The 18,735-nt window shown below is 43.3% G+C and overlaps 1 protein-coding gene across 5 annotated transcripts in view; it reads right to left on the bottom strand.

The window, feature by feature from the left end:
• The window catches only part of Lim3 (Lim3 homeobox protein), a 192,608-nt gene that overhangs the window by 155,739 nt on the left and 18,134 nt on the right, over positions 1-18,735 (bottom strand). The window lies entirely within an intron of this gene.

Below are 18,735 nucleotides of genomic sequence, written 5' to 3'. Positions count from 1 at the left end.
AATTTTACGTAGGACAGACTGGAAGAAATCTGGAATTCAGATTTTTAACCCAAACATAACATCAGGGCTTGCCATAAGTGCAATGCTGTTTATCCCTGTTATTATTTTAATCATAAGAAAGCGCTAAACCCAAAAGGGTTATGCAGTGCTGCAGTTTATTCCTGTACAATACTTTAAACACCCTACTGATTAAACACTGAGAAAGGTGTTCCATGCAATTTGGTGTACTGAATAATATTACTGATTGCAATGAGAGCATAAGTCCTTCCCTCCTCTCGTGTGTATACTGACTCCCTTACCTTCATGTGTCAGTGGGTGACTAGTTAATGGTCCAAGTCGGACCGAAAAGTAGCCGTAAGTTTCTATGTGCGGGTTATTTGTGTATTGTTCCAGTCACGGTATTGTTCCAGTCACGGTATTGTTGCAGTCACGGTACCGTACCAGTCACGGTATTGTTGCAGTCACGGTACCGTACCAGTCACGGTATTGTACCAGTCACGGTATTGTACCATTTTGTTCTTTATGACCTAGAAGTGTTCATAAAAGAATATGAGAAATTTTAAACAATGGTGACATACCAGTCTTGACCTGACTGAGTTTAGTTTAAAAGACTCGGGTACCTGAGTCAAGTAACTCTCCTCTGGTAATGTCACCTCCACACTGGAAACACATCTGAATTTATAACGCATCTGACCTACGCATGGTATGTGCGTGTGCTTGTTGCATCTGTCCAGTATACAACACGCACCTTATTGTTGCCTTCACCATTAATCCCTGAGAATGTAACTCAGAGCTCACGAGAGCACGTGGAATTAAGTCATCTTTAACTATTATATATATATATATATATATATATATATATATATATATATATATATATATATATATATATATATATATATATATATATATATATATATATATATATAATGCATACAAGATAATCACAGAAAACACTTACTATCCAAAAGCCGGATATTCATTTATACATTTATATATTTATATATACACACGGAAATCGTTATGTGTGTGTGTATTTTTTTTTTGTGTGTGTGTGTACTCACCCATATGTGGTTGCAGGGGTCGAGTCATAGCTGCTGGCCCTGCCTCTTCATTGGTCGATACTAATTCACTCTCTCCCTGCTCCATGAGCTTTATCATACCTCATCTTAAAGCTATGTATGGAACTTGCTTCCACTACTTCACTCTCCAGTTAATTCCACTCCCTGACAACTCTACGGCTAAAGAAATACTTCCTAACATCCCCATGACTCATCTGGGTTTTCAGCTTCCAGCAGTATCCCCTTGTTCCTGTGTGTGTGAGTGTGTGTGTGTGTGTGTGTGTGTGTGTGTGTGTACTCACCTAGTTGAGGTTGCAGGGGTCGAGTCCAAGCTCCTGGCCCAGCCTCTTCACTGATCGCTACTAGGCCACTCTCCCTGAACCGTGAGCTTTATCATACCTCTGCTTAAAGCTATGTATGGATCCTGCCTCCACTACATCGCTTCCCAAACTATTCCACTTACTGACTACTCTGTGGCTGAAGAAATACTTCCTAACATCCCTGTGATTCATCTGTGTCTTCAACTTCCAACTGTGTCCCCTTGTTACTGTGTCCAATCTCTAGAACATCCTGTCTTTGTCCACCTTGTCAATTCCTCTCAGTATTTTGTATGTCGTTATCATGTCCCCCCTATCTCTCCTGTCCTCCAGTGTCGTCAGGTTGATTTTCCTTAATCTCTCCTCGTAGGACATACCTCTTAGCTCTGGGACTAGTCTTGTTGCAAACCTTTGCACTTTCTCTAGTTTCTTTACGTGCTTGGCTAGGTGTGGGTTCCAAACTGGTGCCGCTACTCCAATATGGGCCTAACGTACACGGTGTACAGGGTCCTGAACGATTCCTTATTACGATGTCGGAATGCTGTTCTGAGGTTTGCTAGACGCCCATATGCTGCAGCAGTTATTTGGTTGATGTGCGCTTCAGGAGATGTATGTGTGTGTGTGTGTGTGTGTGTGTGTGTGTGTGTGTGTGTGTGTGTGTGTGTGTGTGTGTGTGTGTGTGTGTGTGTGTGTGTGTGTGTGTGTGTATGTCTGCGTGTATTACTGTACATTACGGGGTACCGTGAGTGTTCCACGACCCTCCAGTGACCTTCCTAAGCATCTGACGTACCCCTAGACGTGTACATCCACGCTCAAGGCTGTTGGTCTTAGGAAGCTTTAATGTTAGTAGCTAAGGTTCTGTGTTTAATATGTCCCTGAAAGATAGTGGTGTCAGATACAACTCTATACACAAGTGATGTTAGACTCTAGAGGATAACAATCAAACGTGACGGGGCTGGAACAAATCAAGATCAACATGGAAGGAGACTGCAGACACAGACACTGCATGTAAGAGTCTAGACATGTAGAAGCCCCTAATAGGCGAAGTGGGGAAAAGGTGAAGTTTGAGTAGGTGATGTCTGGAGCAATAGTGATGAGAGATTAGGTGATTGGGGAGCCAGGAATGAGCTTGCCTAAGTCTACTAAGAACGGTCTTTACCAACCAGACTCCAGGACCATTTTGTAATTAAGGGAAAAACCAATCTTAAAAAAATGTTTCTGGGTTGGTAAAAGTTTTTTTTTTTTTTTTTGAATAAGATACGCAGAGAGAGAGAGAGAGAGAGAGAGAGAGAGAGAGAGAGAGAGAGAGAGAGAGAGAGAGAGAGAGAGTCAGAGACAGAGAGACACAGAGACAGAGAATCTAGGCTGCACAATATCTTTCCAGAGATCAGATTATATCTTTAGAGACAGCATCTATATCTGGCCTCCATCATCCACATCAGCCCTCCCCCCTTCCCACAAAACCCCACACTACCCCACACCCACCACGGTGCTTCATCCCACTCCCCCCTCCCCCCACCCCACCAAATAACTGTTTGCTATCCATTCACATCACGTCTACAACAGTAAACATGTGTAACACTTGGATACCAAAATTTCCGAAACGTATCGCCTACACCGCAGGCATTACCTAGTAACCGTAGCTACCAAGTACCCCCTCCCCTTTCCTCCCCCACCCCACTGACATATAAATAAGGAGTTACGAGAAGGAATAAAACAAAAAAATACACGCCAACGTGATATCCATTGTCATTAAACTGGATACGTATACAAATATACAGAGAAGAATTATCTGGACAAGTGAGAAGCTGAGCAGCTTCCAATACGGGTACGACAGGATAGGGTAGGATAGAGTGGGAATGTATAAAGAAAAACAAGGTGGAAAGTGACAGGAGAGACCAAGAACTGTGAATCGACCCCCGACATCAACAACAAGGAAAGTACACAGATATATATACAAGGGATCAATGGTACAGTGGTTAGAGTGAACAAGAGAAAGGACCCGGGTTGGATGCCTAAGCAGATCAAGCTGTATAGACACATGTCTATTGACTAGTTGAAACAGCTGCACCGTGTCTTCCTGTGCAGATGATACTAGAATCTGCATATAACTTTCATCCACTGAGGACACGGTAAATCTCCAAGGGGATATAAACCAAGTTATCCAGTGGGCAACGGAAAACATTATGAGGTTCAACAACAAATTTCAGTTGTTAGGTAAGACACATATGCAACAGTTAGGTATCTTTATTATGAAACGTTTCGCCTACACAGTAGGCTTCTTCAGTCAAGTACAGAAAAGTTGATAGAAGCAGAAGATACTTGAAGACGATGTAATCAGTCCATCACCCTTAAAGTTTTGAGGTGGTCAGTCCCACAGTCTGGAGAAGAGCATTGTTCCATACTATTGTTTCATACTATGGAGCATTGCTCTTCTCCAGACTGAGGGACTGACCACCTCAAAACTTTAAGGGTGATGGACTGATTACATCGTCTTCAAGTATCTTCTGCTTCTATCAACTTTTCTGTACTTGACTGAAGAAGCCTACTGTGTAGGCGAAACGTTTCATAATAAAGATACCTAACTGTTGCATATGTGTCTTACCTAACAACCTGTCGGTATTTTATACCATTTTAATGTTCAACAAATTTCAATTACTCCGTTGAGGAAATAATAACTAGAACTGAGTTTACTGCAAACTCTAACTACACAATAGTGAAAAAGTAATGTGAAAAACTTGTGAGTGTTAATGTCAGAGGATCTCACCTTCAAGAATCACAACAGTGTCATTATCACATCTGTGAGGAAAATGATAGGATGGATAATGAAAACTTTCACAACAAGGGATTCCAAGCCAATGATGATCCTTTCTAAATCATTTGTTCTCTCTAGGCTAGATTACTGCTATACACTAACACTTCCATTCAAAGCAGGTGAAATTGCAGATCTTGAGAATGTACAGAGAACCTTCACTGAACACATAATTTCAGTCAAGCACTTTAATACTCGGAATGTTTGCAGTCTCTTGACTTGTACTCCCTGGAGCTCAGGCGAGAGAGATACATCATAATCTACACCTGGAAAATCCTAAACGGACTGGTCCCAAGTCTGCACATAGAAATTCCTCTATACGAAAGCAACAGACTGGGCAGATGATGCTGTATTCCCCCAATGAAAAGTAGGAGAGACATGAGTACACTAAGAGAAAACACAAAAAGTATCTAGGGCCCAAGACTGTTCAACAGCTTCCAACCAGCTATAAGGGGAATTACAAATAGATCCCTGGTTGTCTTCAAGAGTGAGATGGACAGATACCTAATACCTGACTAACCAGGCTGGGTTCGTACGTTGGAATACGTCCGGCAAGCAGTAGCAGCCTGGTTGATCAGGCCCTGAAGCACCTGGTCAAGGATTGGGCCACGGGGACGCTGACCCCTAGAACAACTTCCAGGTACACCTGGATGTTAGTCAACTGTTGTGGGTGACTTTGGGGGTTAGTCAACTGTTGTGGGTGTCAGTCATCTGCTGTGGGTGACAGTGTGGGTGTTAGTCAACTGCTGTGGGCGACATCCTACGTGTTAATCAACTGTTATGGGTGACATTCTAGGTGTTAGCAACTGTTGTGGGTGACATCCTAGGTGTTAGCAACTGTTGTGGGTGACATCCTAGGTGTTAGTCAACTGTTGTGGGTGACATCCTAGGTGTTAGTCAACTGCTATGGGTGACATCCTAGCTGTTAGTCAACTGTTGTGGGTGACATCCTAGGTGTTAGTCAACTGCTATGGGTGACAGTCTGGGTGTTAGTCAAGTGTTGTGGGTGACAGTCTGGGTGTTGGTAGTTACAGATGCTTCTCACCAATAAGACTGTGCACCTGTAACAACCAACATGTAATCACACACAGGTTAACACATACATAAACATGTGGCCAAACACATGCGCACATCTGTGATTGAGGTCACACACACACACACACACACACACACACACATAACAGGAAAGGCGCTGCAGTGGATCAGAGAATACCTGACAGGGAGGCAACAACGAGTCATGGTACGTGACGAGGTGTCAGAGTGGGCGCCTGTGACAAGCGGGGTTCCACAGGGGTCAGTCCTAGGACCTGTGCTGTTCTTGGTATATGTGAACGACATAACGGAAGGGATAGACTCAGAAGTGTCCTTGTTTGCGGACGATGTGAAGTTAATGAGAAGAATCAAATCGGATGAGGATCAGGCAGGACTACAAAGAGACCTGGACAGGCTACAAGCCTGGTCCAGGAACTGGCTCCTTGAGTATAACCCTGCCAAATGCAAAGTCACGAAGATTGGGGAAGGGCAAAGAAGACCACAGACACAATATAGTTTAGATGGCCAAAGACTGCAAACCTCACTCAAGGAAAAAGATCTAGGGGTGAGTATAACACCGAGCATATCTCCTGAGGCGCACATCAATCAGATAACTGCTGCAGCACACGGGCGCCTGGCAAACCTACGGATAGCGTTCCGATACCTCAGTAAGGATTCGTTCAAGACTCTGTATACCATTTACGTCAGGCCCATACTGGAGTATGCAGCACCAGTTTGGAATCCACACCTAGTCAAGCACGTCAAGAAATTAGAGAAAGTGCAAAGGTTTGCAACAAGACTAGTCCCAGAGCTACGGGGATTGTCCTACGAAGAAAGGTTGAGGGAAATCGGCCTGACGACACTGGAGGACAGGAGGGTCAGGGGAGACATGATAACGACATATAAAATACTGCGCGGAATAGACAAGGTGGACAAAGACGGGATGTTCCAGAGAAGGGACACAGACACAAGAGGTCACAATTGGAAGTTGAAGACTCAGATGAATCAAAGGGATGTTAGGAAGTATTTCTTCAGTCATAGAGTTGTCAGGCCGTGGAATAGCCTAGAAAGTGACGAAGTGGAGGCGGGAACCATACATAGTTTTAAGGCGAGGTATGATAAAGCTCATGGGGCAGGGAGAGAGAGGACCTAGTAGCAATCAGCGAAGAGGCGGAGCCAGGAGCTATGACTCGACCCCTGCATCCACAAATAGGTGAATACAAATAGGTGAGTACACACACACACACACACACACGCAAGTTTTCATAGGGACTGCTATGAACACCTGAAGATCAAAACACAGGTGTTCTTTACCCTTTTCTCTCCGCCTCCTCCCATTTCCCTCGCCCCCGTTCCCCCCTCCCCCTACACTTCATCGCCTCCTCTCTCTCCCCTTGTCCTAAAGTTACACATCGCGAGGTGTATGTCCCTCAGTGTGTGTGTGTGTACTCACCTAATTGTGGTTGCAGGGGTCGAGACTCAGCTAATGGCCCCGCCTCTTCGCTGATCGCTACTAGGTCCTCTCTTTCTCTCTCTCTGCTTCCAGAACTTTGTCATACCTCGTCTTAAAACTATGTATGGTTCCTGCCTCCACTACTTCACTTGCTAGGCTATTCCACTTCCTGACGACTCTATGACTGAAGAAATACTTCCTAACGTCCCTCTGACTCTTCGGAGTCTTCAGCTTCCAATTGTGACCCCTTGTTTCTGTGTCCCCTCTCTGGAACAACCTGTCTCTGTCTACCTTATCTATTCAATGCAGTATTTTGTATGTCTTATCATGTCTCCCCTGACCCGCCTGTCCTCCCATGTCGTCAGTCCGATTTCCCTCAACCTTTCTTCGTAGGACATACCCCTGAGCTCCGGAACTAGCCTTGTTGCAAACCTTTGCACTTTCTCTAATTTCTTGACGTGTTTGCCCAGGTGTGGGTTCCAAAATGATACTACATACTCCAGTATGGGCCTGATGTACACAGTGTACAGTGTCTTGAACGATTCCTTACTAAGGTATCGGAACGCTATTCTCAGGTTTGCCAGGCGCCCATATGCTGCAGCAGTTATCTGCTTGATGTGTGCCTCCGGAGACGTGTTCGGTGTTATGGTCGCCCCAAGATCTTTCTCCTTGAGCGAGGTTTGAAGTCCTTGGCCACCTAGTCTATACTCCGTCTGCAGTCTTCTTTGCCCTTCTCCGATCTTCATGACTTTGCACTTGGCAGGGTTGAATTCAAGAAGCCAGTTGCTGGACCATGTGTCCAGCCTGTCCAGGTCTCTTTGAAGTCCTGCCTGGTCCTCATCTGATTTAATTCTCCTCATTAACTTCACATCATCTGCGAACAGGGACACCTCTGAGTCTATCCCTTCCATCATGTCACTCACATATACCAGAAATAGCACTGGTCCTAGGACCGACCCCTGTGGGACCCCGCTCGTCACAGGTGCCCACTGCGATACCTTGTCCCGTACCATGACTCGTTGTTGCCTCCGTCAGATATTCTCTGATCCATTGTAGTGTCCTTCCTGTTATACGCGCCTGATCCTCTAGTTTCTGCACTAGTCGCTTGTGAGGAACTGTGTCGAAGGCCTTCTTGTAGTCCAAGAAAATGCAATCAACCCACCCCTCTCTCTCGTGTTGTACTTCTGTGACTTTGTCATAGAACTCCAGAAGGTTTGTGACACAGGATTTGCCTTCCATGAATCCGTGCTGGTTATCGTTTATAATCTTGTTCCGTTCCAGGTGCTCCACCACTCTCCTCCTGTTAATCTTCTCCATGACTTTGCATATTATACACGTCAGTGACACTGGTCTGTAATTTAGTGCCTCTTTTCTGTCTCCTTTTTTAAAAATGGGAGGTACATTTGAGTTCTTCCATACCTCAGGTACTTACCCAGTTTCAAGGGATGTGTTGAAGATTGTGGTTAATGGCACACACAGTATACCTGCTCCCTCCCTGAGGACCCACGGGGAGATGTTGTCCGGTCCCATTGCCTTTGAGGTATCAAGGTCACTTAGCAGCTTTTTCGCCTCCTCCTCAGTTGTGTGCATATCGTGTGTGTGTGTGTGTGTGTGTGTGTGTGTGTGTGTGTGTGTGTGTGTGTGTGTGTGTGTGTGTGTGTGTGTGTGTGTGTGTGTGTGTGTGTGTTGTGCCGAATAGGTAAAACTGGGCAGTTATGAAGAACTCATTTAAAATTAAGTCCTTTCTAAAATTTTCTCTTATTTCTTGGGTAGTTTTGAAAATTTGGTTGGGTAAATGTTTTGTTAGTGAGATGGATTGTAAAGGATCTGCCTAGTATGGGCCAACAGGCCTGTTGCAGTGTTCCTCATTTCTTATGTTCTTATATGTTGAAAGATTATTTTTTTTCATTTATCTTAATGTAAAAATTAATAATTTTGTACCAAAAGAACCTTAGAAAACTTACCTAACCTTATTATAACAAGCGCAATTTAATTTAGCCTAATCCAACTAAATATATTTTAGATAAGTTTACAATAATATAATAAACACAATGAAATATATTTTTTTTCGTTAGGTTCAGAATGATTTGAGAGAAATTATTGCATACACAAATTTTCGCTTGTCTTATTCGGAAGAAGAGCTTCTGCTATTTAAGCCAAATTCGCAAGTTTTACCTATTCGGCACGACACACACACACACACACACACACACACACACACACACACACACACACACACACACACACATATATATATATATATATATATATATATAACAACACTGCACTAGCCAAGGACTCGAACCCATGCTGCTTTGGCCTGCCTCATGGTGGGCGAAAACGCATGACGCCCTAATCCACTTAACCATACGATCCTTAAGATTAGGGCATCCAGCGGAACTGGATGTTGTACTCCCTACCCAAGGACACACGATGGTATAAGTGGCTTTGGCATGCTGCTCTTATCTGTATTTTTTTGTACCTCTGTATGTATGCTCAAATTGTAAATAAATAAATAAATAAATGGTGTCGATGACTCTAGGCTAATTTCATTCTAGTCCCTGTTTGGTGTACTTGTTCAACGAGCTTCATGAAAAAGCAGCATGGGTTCGAGTCCTTGGCTAGTGCAGTGTCGTTATATATATATATATATATTTTATTTTATTTTTTTATTATCACACCGGCCGATTCCCACCAAGGCAGGGTGGCCCGAAAAAGAAAAACTTTCACCATCATTCACTCCATCACTGTCTTGCCAGAAGGGTGCTTTACACTACAGTTTTTAAACTGCAACATTAACACCCCTCCTTCAGAGTGCAGGCACTGTACTTCCCATCTCCAGGACTCAAGTCCGGCCTGCCGGTTTCCCTGAATCCCTTCATAAATGTTACTTTGCTCACACTCCAACAGCACGTCAAGTATTAAAAACCATTTGTCTCCATTCACTCCTATCAAACACGCTCACGCATGCCTGCTGGAAGTCCAAGCCCCTCGCACACAAAACCTCCTTTACCCCCTCCCTCCAACCCTTCCTAGGCCGACCCCTACCCCGCCTTCCTTCCACTACAGACTGATACACTCTTGAAGTCATTCTGTTTCGCTCCATTCTCTCTACATGTCCGAACCACCTCAACAACCCTTCCTCAGCCCTCTGGACAACAGTTTTGGTAATCCCGCACCTCCTCCTAACTTCCAAACTACGAATTCTCTGCATTATATTCACAGCACACATTGCCCTCAGACATGACATCTCCACTGCCTCCAGCCTTCTCCTCGCTGCAACATTCATCACCCACGCTTCACACCCATATAAGAGCGTTGGTAAAACTATACTCTCATACATTCCCCTCTTTGCCTCCAAGGACAAAGTTCTTTGTCTCCACAGACTCCTAAGTGCACCACTCACTCTTTTTCCCTCATCAATTCTATGATTCACCTCATCTTTCATAGACCCATCCGCTGACACGTCCACTCCCAAATATCTGAATACGTTCACCTCCTCCATACTCTCTCCCTCCAATCTGATATTCAATCTTTCATCACCTAATCTTTTTGTTATCCTCATAACCTTACTCTTTCCTGTATTCACCTTTAATATATATATATATACATATATATATATATATATATATATATAAATATATATATATACATAAAAATATATACATATATATATATATATATATATATGAGGTTTCAGAGTGGGTAGGGGATGTGTAGATCAAGTGTTTACATTGAAGCATATATGTGAACAGTATTTAGATAAGGCTAGGGAAGTTTTTATTGCATTTATGGATTTAGAAAAAGCATATGATAGAGTGGATAGGGGAGCAATGTGGCAGATGTTGCAAGTATATGGAATAGGTGGTAAGTTATTAAATGCTGTAAAGAGTTTTTATGAGGATAGTGAGGCTCAGGTTAGGGTGTGTAGAAGAGAGGGAGAATACTTCCCGGTAAAAGTAGGTCTTAGACAGGGATGTGTAATGTCACCATGGTTGTTTAATATATTTATAGATGGGGTTGTAAAAGAAGTAAATGCTAGGGTGTTGGGGAGAGGGGTGGGATTAAATTATGGGGAATCAAATTCAAAATGGGAATTTACACAGTTGCTTTTTGCTGATGATACTGTGCTTATGGGAGATTCTAAAGAAAAATTGCAAAGGTTAGTGGATGAGTTCAGGAGTGTGTGTAAAGGTAGAAAGTTGAAAGTGAACATAGAAAAGAGTAAGGTGATGAGGGTATCAAATGATTTAGATAAAGAAAAATTGGATATTAAATTGGGGAGGAGGAGTATGGAAGAAGTGAATGTTTTCAGATACTTGGGAGTTGACGTGTCGGCGGATGGATTTATGAAGGATGAGGTTAATCATAGAATTGATGAGGGAAAAAAGGTGAGTGGTGCGTTGAGGTATATGTGGAGTCAAAAAACGTTATCTATGGAGGCAAAGAAGGGAATGTATGAAAGTATAGTAGTACCAACACTCTTATATGGGTGTGAAGCTTGGGTGGTAAATGCAGCAGCGAGGAGACGGTTGGAGGCAGTGGAGATGTCCTGTGTAAGGGCAATGTGTGGTGTAAATATTATGCAGAAAATTCGGAGTGTGGAAATTAGGAGAAGGTGTGGAGTTAATAAAAGTATTAGTGAGAGGGCTGAAGAGGGGTTGTTGAGATGTTTGGTCATTTAGAGAGAATGGATCAAAGTAGAATGACATGGAGAGCATTTAAATCGGTAGAAGGAAGACGGGGTAGGAGTCGTCCTCGAAAAGGTTGGAAGGAATGGGTAAGGGAGGTTTTATGGGCGAGGGGCTTGGACTTCCAGCAGGCGTGCATGAGCGTGTTCGATAGGAGTGAATGGAGACGAATGGTATTTGGGACCTGACGAGCTGTTGGAGTGTGAGCAGGGTAATATTTAGTGAAGGGATTCAGGGAAACCGGTTATTTTTAAATAGCCGGACTTGAGTCCTGGAAATGGGAAGTACAATGCCTGCACTCTGAAGGAGGGGTTTGGGATATTGGCAGTTTGGAGGGATATGTTCAGGCAGTAGGCTTACAGCTTTTCATCTCATCCCCTGCATGTTATATATATATGTATGTATGTATATATACATACATATATATAACACCATGGTTTACTTTAGTCCCTACTTTATGTATTCATGTATTCTCTCCTGGTGGTGAACAGTTGACATGCATCCTTAATGACTCTCATGCAGTTGATAAGCTTGAAACCTCAGTAACCAACCTTGACTAAGCTACATTGAATGCACTGAAAAGTGTCTATCTCTGTTTGTACTGCAAAATCCGAATATCCCCGTGTAGCGATATCTCCACATAGCAATATCTCCGTGTAGCAAAATACCCGAATATCGCCATGTGTAGATAAATATCTCCGTGTAACGTTGAATATCATTGTGTAACAATGAATATCTCCGTGTAGCAATGAATATCTCCGTGTAGCAATGAATATCTCGGTGTAGCAATGAATATCTCAGTGTAGCAATGAATATCTTAGTGTAGCAATGAATATCTTAGTGTAGCAATGAATATCTCAGTGCAGCATTCTTGAATATTAGGTGAAATGCTGACTTAATGACCCTCGTATAATCAACAGTGTTTGTATCCAGCTAACTACCATACTTACCAGGAAACGTAACTAGCTAACCAAGTCACCAGTAACCGTTGTTTACTAAGTTACCAGTAACCCCTCATTAAGTGTGCACTCACTGTATTTCCCACCTCCAGGACTCAACCTCGGCAAATGAGTTTTCCCTGAATCCCTTCATAAAGGTTACTTTGCTCACACTCCAACAGCACGTCGTCACGAAAACCACTTGTCTCCACTCACTACAACAAGCCTGCTGGATGTTCAACCCTAGCACTCAAAACTTCATTTACCACCTCTTTCCAACCCTTCTTGGGACGATCCCTACCCACTTCCTTCCCTCCACCTAGATTTACTCACTCCTCTAAGTCACTCTATACTGCTTCAACTCTATATATCTAAACCACCTCAACAACTCCTCCTCAGCCAACTGAATTAAACTTTTGGTAACCCAGCTCTGCATAACAGTCACTCACGATATTGTTCTCAGATACGACCTCTCCACGACCTCCAGCCTCTTTCTCGCTGCAACATATACAGCTCATTCTTCACACCCATATAAAAATGTTGGTACCACTATACTTGGGTACATGTCCCTTTGTACCTCCATTGATAAACTTCTTTCCATAAATCTCTCAACACGCCATTTACTTTTCTTTTCTTCCTCGTCTATTCTGTGGCTCACTTCATCTTTCACACAGCCATCCGCAGACAGGTCAACTTTTAAATCTCTTAATTTCAGTCACTTCTTTCATACTCCCTCCTCCTCCTAATCTAATATCCAGTCTTTCATTGCCTACACTTATTCTTACTTATGCCACCTTGCACTTTCCTATGTTCATTATTAATTTGTTTCATTTACATACCCTTCCAAATTCATCCACCAACCTAAAGAACTGTGTCATCAGCAAAGAGCAACTGCGACGACTTTAATTACAATCTATGGAAAAGTTTCAGTAGGAAAGATAAAGAATTAGATCAAGTGTATCTGAACCATCCTCAAGATCATTCTCAAAATTCAATACTGATACAAGCCAAGTTTCCTTTACTTTTAGTTAGGGAATGTCACCTAAATTTCACTACAATAGGAACACCGGACCATTATTATTATTATTATTATTATTATTATTATTATTATTATTATTATTTATTGTCAAACTAGACACAGTGAACAAAAGATACGAACAACCGTGAAAGCTTTTAACGTGTAACGTTTCGCCTGGATGCTTTTCAATCACCATCTCTTTACCTCCTGTACAGAGCGAGTGAGAAAAGCAAGAGTAAATCTAGCAGAGAATGGCAAGTGTAATACATGCAGGTAGTGTACAACACTGTCACCAGTCAGTCGTGTCTTTCTCGCTCATCTCCACATTATTTGCTGCTTCTCTATTTAGTGTTAATTATTAATGTTTATTGCCAGGTTTATCTTATTATATAAAAAAAATATCTCCAGCTGTTGAGTGAGGGTAATGTTATCTCCAGCTGTTAGCTGGGGATACTAACAAAGCCCTTTATTGTGATAACCTATGTTATTTTCTTCATATTCAGTTTTTATGACTTGTTAGACAGGTTTGATATTATTTTGTAACACTGAGCGTAAGAAAGGTGTTGGCCCTGCCTTACACTCTCTCCCTGGATTTGTATAGTACAAGTATTTGCAGTGTTGATACTTTGAAATTTGCACAAGTTATATACTACAAGCAACTTAATACTTTTCCTGTGTATGTATATGAAGAGGAGTCTGCGAAGATATGTACAAGAATGTTAAAAGCAGATATAAGAGAAGATGAATATATTAAGTCGTCCCCACCACAACCACAACCAGCATATAACCCTACAAGTTCCCCACCACCACCACAACCACAACCAGCATATAACCCTACAAGTTCCCCACCACCACCACAACCACAACCAGCATATAACCCTACAAGTTCCCCACCACCACCACAACCACAACCAGCATATAACCCTACAAGTTCCCCACCACCACCACCACCACAACCACAACCAGCATATAACCCTACAAGTTCCCCACCACCACCACAACCACAACCAGCATATAACCCTACAAGTTCTCCACCACCACCACCACCACAACCACAACCAGCATATAACCCTACAAGTGCCCCACCACCACCACTCCACAAGAGCCCCACCACCACCACCCCACAAGTGCCCCACCACCACCACCACCACCACCACCACCCTACAAGTGCCCCACCACCACCACCACCCCACAAGAGCCCCACAACACCTGATCGGACCATAACACTTGTCTCGGCACAAGACTATAAGCGAGTAACAAACACAAGTGTTGGTGAGTAGTCAGGTTACATTGAGTTATAACAACAGTGTTGTTAGTTCACCCAGCACATACCTGTTATCACGGCGCTTCTACTACTTTTACCGCTGTCAAACAGTTTTGCTCCTGGCCCCGCCTCCTGGATCATTTTGATGTACATCACTGACTTCTGACCTCTTAGGCCTTACCATTTATTTCTATTCCTGAAGCTGTGTACCGAGTATGCCTCTACCACTGCCTCTTCCATGTCGTCCCACTTTTCAACCAGCCTGAGACTAAAGAAATACTTCCTGACATTTCTGTCTCAACTGTATCATCAGCTTCCACCTGTCTCTTGATCCTGGTCCTCTTAATTAAATCTATTCCTATCAATTTCTCTTAAGATATTTCACGTAGTAATTATGTCTCCCCTTGTCTTTCTCTTCTCTGAGATAGTCAGGTTCAGTTCCTTGAACCTCTCCTTATAGCACATTCCTCTCAGTTCTGGTACTAGCCTGGTTGAAAACCTTTGCACCTTCAGCAGTTTCTTCACCTGCTTGACCTGGTGTGGGCTCCATGCTGGAGCTGGGTACTCGGTGAATAGTCCAATATATTTCATACAGAAGGTTCTGAAGGATTTTGTGTTCAGGTTCCTAAAATCAGTTCCGAGGTTTGCTGGTCGTGGTAGAACAATGCTGGAAATTAAATTCTGCTTTAATAGGCAAACTCTAACTTGCGAAGAATTAAGTCAGTAGTTCAGAGTATTCCAATTTTTGAAAGGAGGTTGTGGATGGAGGGGGTTGTGGAAGGAGGGGGTTGTAGGAGGAGGGGGTTGTGGGAGCAGGGTTTGAGGGATGAGGGGAGGTCACATGTACATATTTTCCATCCCTAGTGAGTGTTGACGCTGTCAGTGAGTTGAGTAATGTATTAATGTCTGAGTAAACTGTGACATACCTCACTCCTCACTACCAGTGAGGATACTCTCTCACTACCAGTGAGGATACTCTCTCACTACCAGTGAGGATACTCTCTCACTACCAGTGAGGATACTCTCTCACTACCAGTGAGGATACTCTCTCACTACCAGTGAGGATACTCCCTCACTACCAGTGAGGATACTCCCTCACTACCAGTGAGGATACTCCCTCACTACCAGTGAGGATACTCTCTCACTACCAGTGAGGATACTCTCTCACTACCAGTGAGGATACTCCCTCACTACCAGTGAGGATACTCTCTCACTACCAGTGAGGATACTCTCTCACTACCAGTGAGGATACTCCCTCACTACCAGTGAGGATAGTCTCTCACTACCAGTGAGGATACTCTCTCACTACCAGTGAGGATACTCCCTCACTACCAGTGAGGATACTCCCTCACTACCAGTGAGGATACTCCCTCACTACCAGTGAGGATACTCTCTCACTACCAGTGAGGATACTCCCTCACTACCAGTGAGGATACTCCCTCACTACCAGTGAGGATACTCTCTCACTACCAGTGAGGATACTCTCTCACTACCAGTGAGGATACTCCCTCACTACCAGTGAGGATAGTCTCTCACTACCAGTGAGGATACTCTCTCACTACCAGTGAGGATACTCCCTCACTACCAGTGAGGATACTCTCATTACCAGTGAGGATACTCCCTCACTACCAGTGAGGATGCTCTCTCACTACCAGTGAGGATACTCTCTCACTACCAGTGAGGATACTCCCTCACTACCAGTGAGGATAGTCTCTCACTACCAGTGAGGATACTCCCTCACTACCAGTGAGGATACTCTCTCACTACCAGTGAGGATACTCTCTCACTACCAGTGAGGATACTCCCTCACTACCAGTGAGGATACTCTCTCACTACCAGTGAGGATACTCCCTCACTACCAGTGAGGATACTCTCATTTCCAGTGAGGATACTCCCTCACTACCAGTGAGGATGCTCTCTCACTAACAGTGAGGATACTCCCTCACTACCAGTGAGGATACTCTCTCACTAACAGTGAGGATACTCCCTAACTACCAGTGAGAATACTCCCTCACTACCAGTGAGGATACTCTCTCACTACCAGTGAGGATACTCCCTCACTACCAGTGAGGATACTCCCTCACTACCAGTGAGGATACTCACTTCGCTATCCCAGAAAGGTATCCTAGTACTGCATAACCCCAGCCCCCTCTACTTCAATGCACGTGACTGGAATAGTTCATTATTATTATTATTATTATTATTATTATTATTATTATTATTATTATTATTATTATTATTATTATTATTATAAAGAGGGAAGCGCTAAAACCCGTAGGATTGTACAGGGCCTGTGGGGGAGGGGGATGTGGACGGTACTGAGGCTTAATTCGGGGAACTGGAGCACAGATCCAATTCCCTAGCGTCAAGGAACCTTCCTCGAGGGGTGGAATAGTGCAGAGTGCGGCCTAAGTATGTCAAGCGGTTAAATATCAGTGCTGTAGAATGGAAGCCAACCAGAAGACACAGTTACAAGTTATCACATGGAAATTGACATTTTGATTTTTTCAGCAAAAATGACAAATTAGGACACGAAAAGACTCAAACTAATTCAAAATTTCCAGTAAGAGACACTAACTTTGCGGCCAAACTTTAGAGGCATCCTCTAGTTATGTCAAGAAACTAGCATCCTAACATGCCACCACCACCTTGGTATGTATCCTCACATTATGTACCATCTTGGTATGTATCCTCACATTATGTACCATCTTGGTATGTATCCTCACATTATGTACCATCTTGGTATGTATCCTCACATTATGTACCATCTTGGTATGTATCCTCACATTATGTACCACCTTGGTATGTATCCTCACATTATGTACCATCTTGGTATGTATCCTCACATTATGTACCACCTTGGTATGTATCCTCACATTATGTACCATCTTGGTATGTATCCTCACATTATGTACCATCTTGGTATGTATCCTCACATTATGTACCACCTTGGTATGTATCCTCACATTATGTACCATCTTGGTATGTATCCTCACATTGTGTACCATCTTGGTATGTATCCTCACATTGTGTACCATCTTGGTATGTATCCTCACATTGTGTACCATCTTGGTATGTATCCTCACATTATGTACCATCTTGGTATGTATCCTCACATTATGTACCATCTTGGTATGTATCCTCACATTATGTACCATCTTGGTATGTATCCTCACATTATGTACCATCTTGGTATGTATCCTCACATTATGTACCATCTTGGTATGTATCCTCACATTATGTACCATCTTGGTATGTATCCTCACATTATGTACCATCTTGGTATGTATCCTCACATTATGTACCACCTTGGTATGTATCCTCGCATTATGCATCATCCTGGCATGTATCCTTACATCATGTATATTCGGGGTATGTCACGCACCCACACAGACATGTCCTCCCGACCAGTGAACCAGTAGTTCAGAGTACAGCAGCCGGGGCCCCACTGTTATGCTACCAAACCACCGTAAGGGTGGGGATTAGAACCCATGGCGCGCGAGTCGTAAAACTCACTTGCATCTGTGGTCACAGCGGTGGCCCGTGCTAACCTTCCTATGGTGCATATATATATATATATATATATATATATATATATATATATATATATATATATATATATATATATATATATATATATATATATATCTAGTTGGCTGGATCTTATTGTAGCCAGCTGTCCCAGTGGCTTACGCACTGGCCTGGAGTTTTACAAATCACTTACCATGGATTCTAACCTTACCCGTACCGTGGTTTGTTTGCAGTCGTGTCATTACGATTTTGTGAGTAATGTTACCAGCTGGTTCATCCGCCAATCACGAGAAAGTTCGCCAATTATGTGATGTCTTCAACTCGTGGAGCGGAATAGTCAGACTTCCTGCAACTCTTGCCGAAGACGGTTCTCACAGATAGTTTAACATTTTTATTATGCACCCCATACCCATGGTGTGGGCGGTAGTCACCCCATACCCATGGTGTGGGCGGTAGTCACCCCATACCCATGGTGTGGGCGGTAGTCACCCCATTCCAATGGTGTGGGCGGTAGTCACCCCATACCCATGGTGTGGGCGGTAGTCACCCCATACCCATGGTGTGGGCGGTAGTCACCCCATACCCATGGTGTGGGCGGTAGTCACCCCATACCCATGG

This window comes from Cherax quadricarinatus, chromosome 6 (genome assembly GCF_038502225.1).
Source record: "Cherax quadricarinatus isolate ZL_2023a chromosome 6, ASM3850222v1, whole genome shotgun sequence".
Lineage (NCBI taxonomy): Eukaryota > Metazoa > Arthropoda > Malacostraca > Decapoda > Parastacidae > Cherax > Cherax quadricarinatus.
This window is presented reverse-complemented; position numbering and strand designations above follow the sequence as displayed.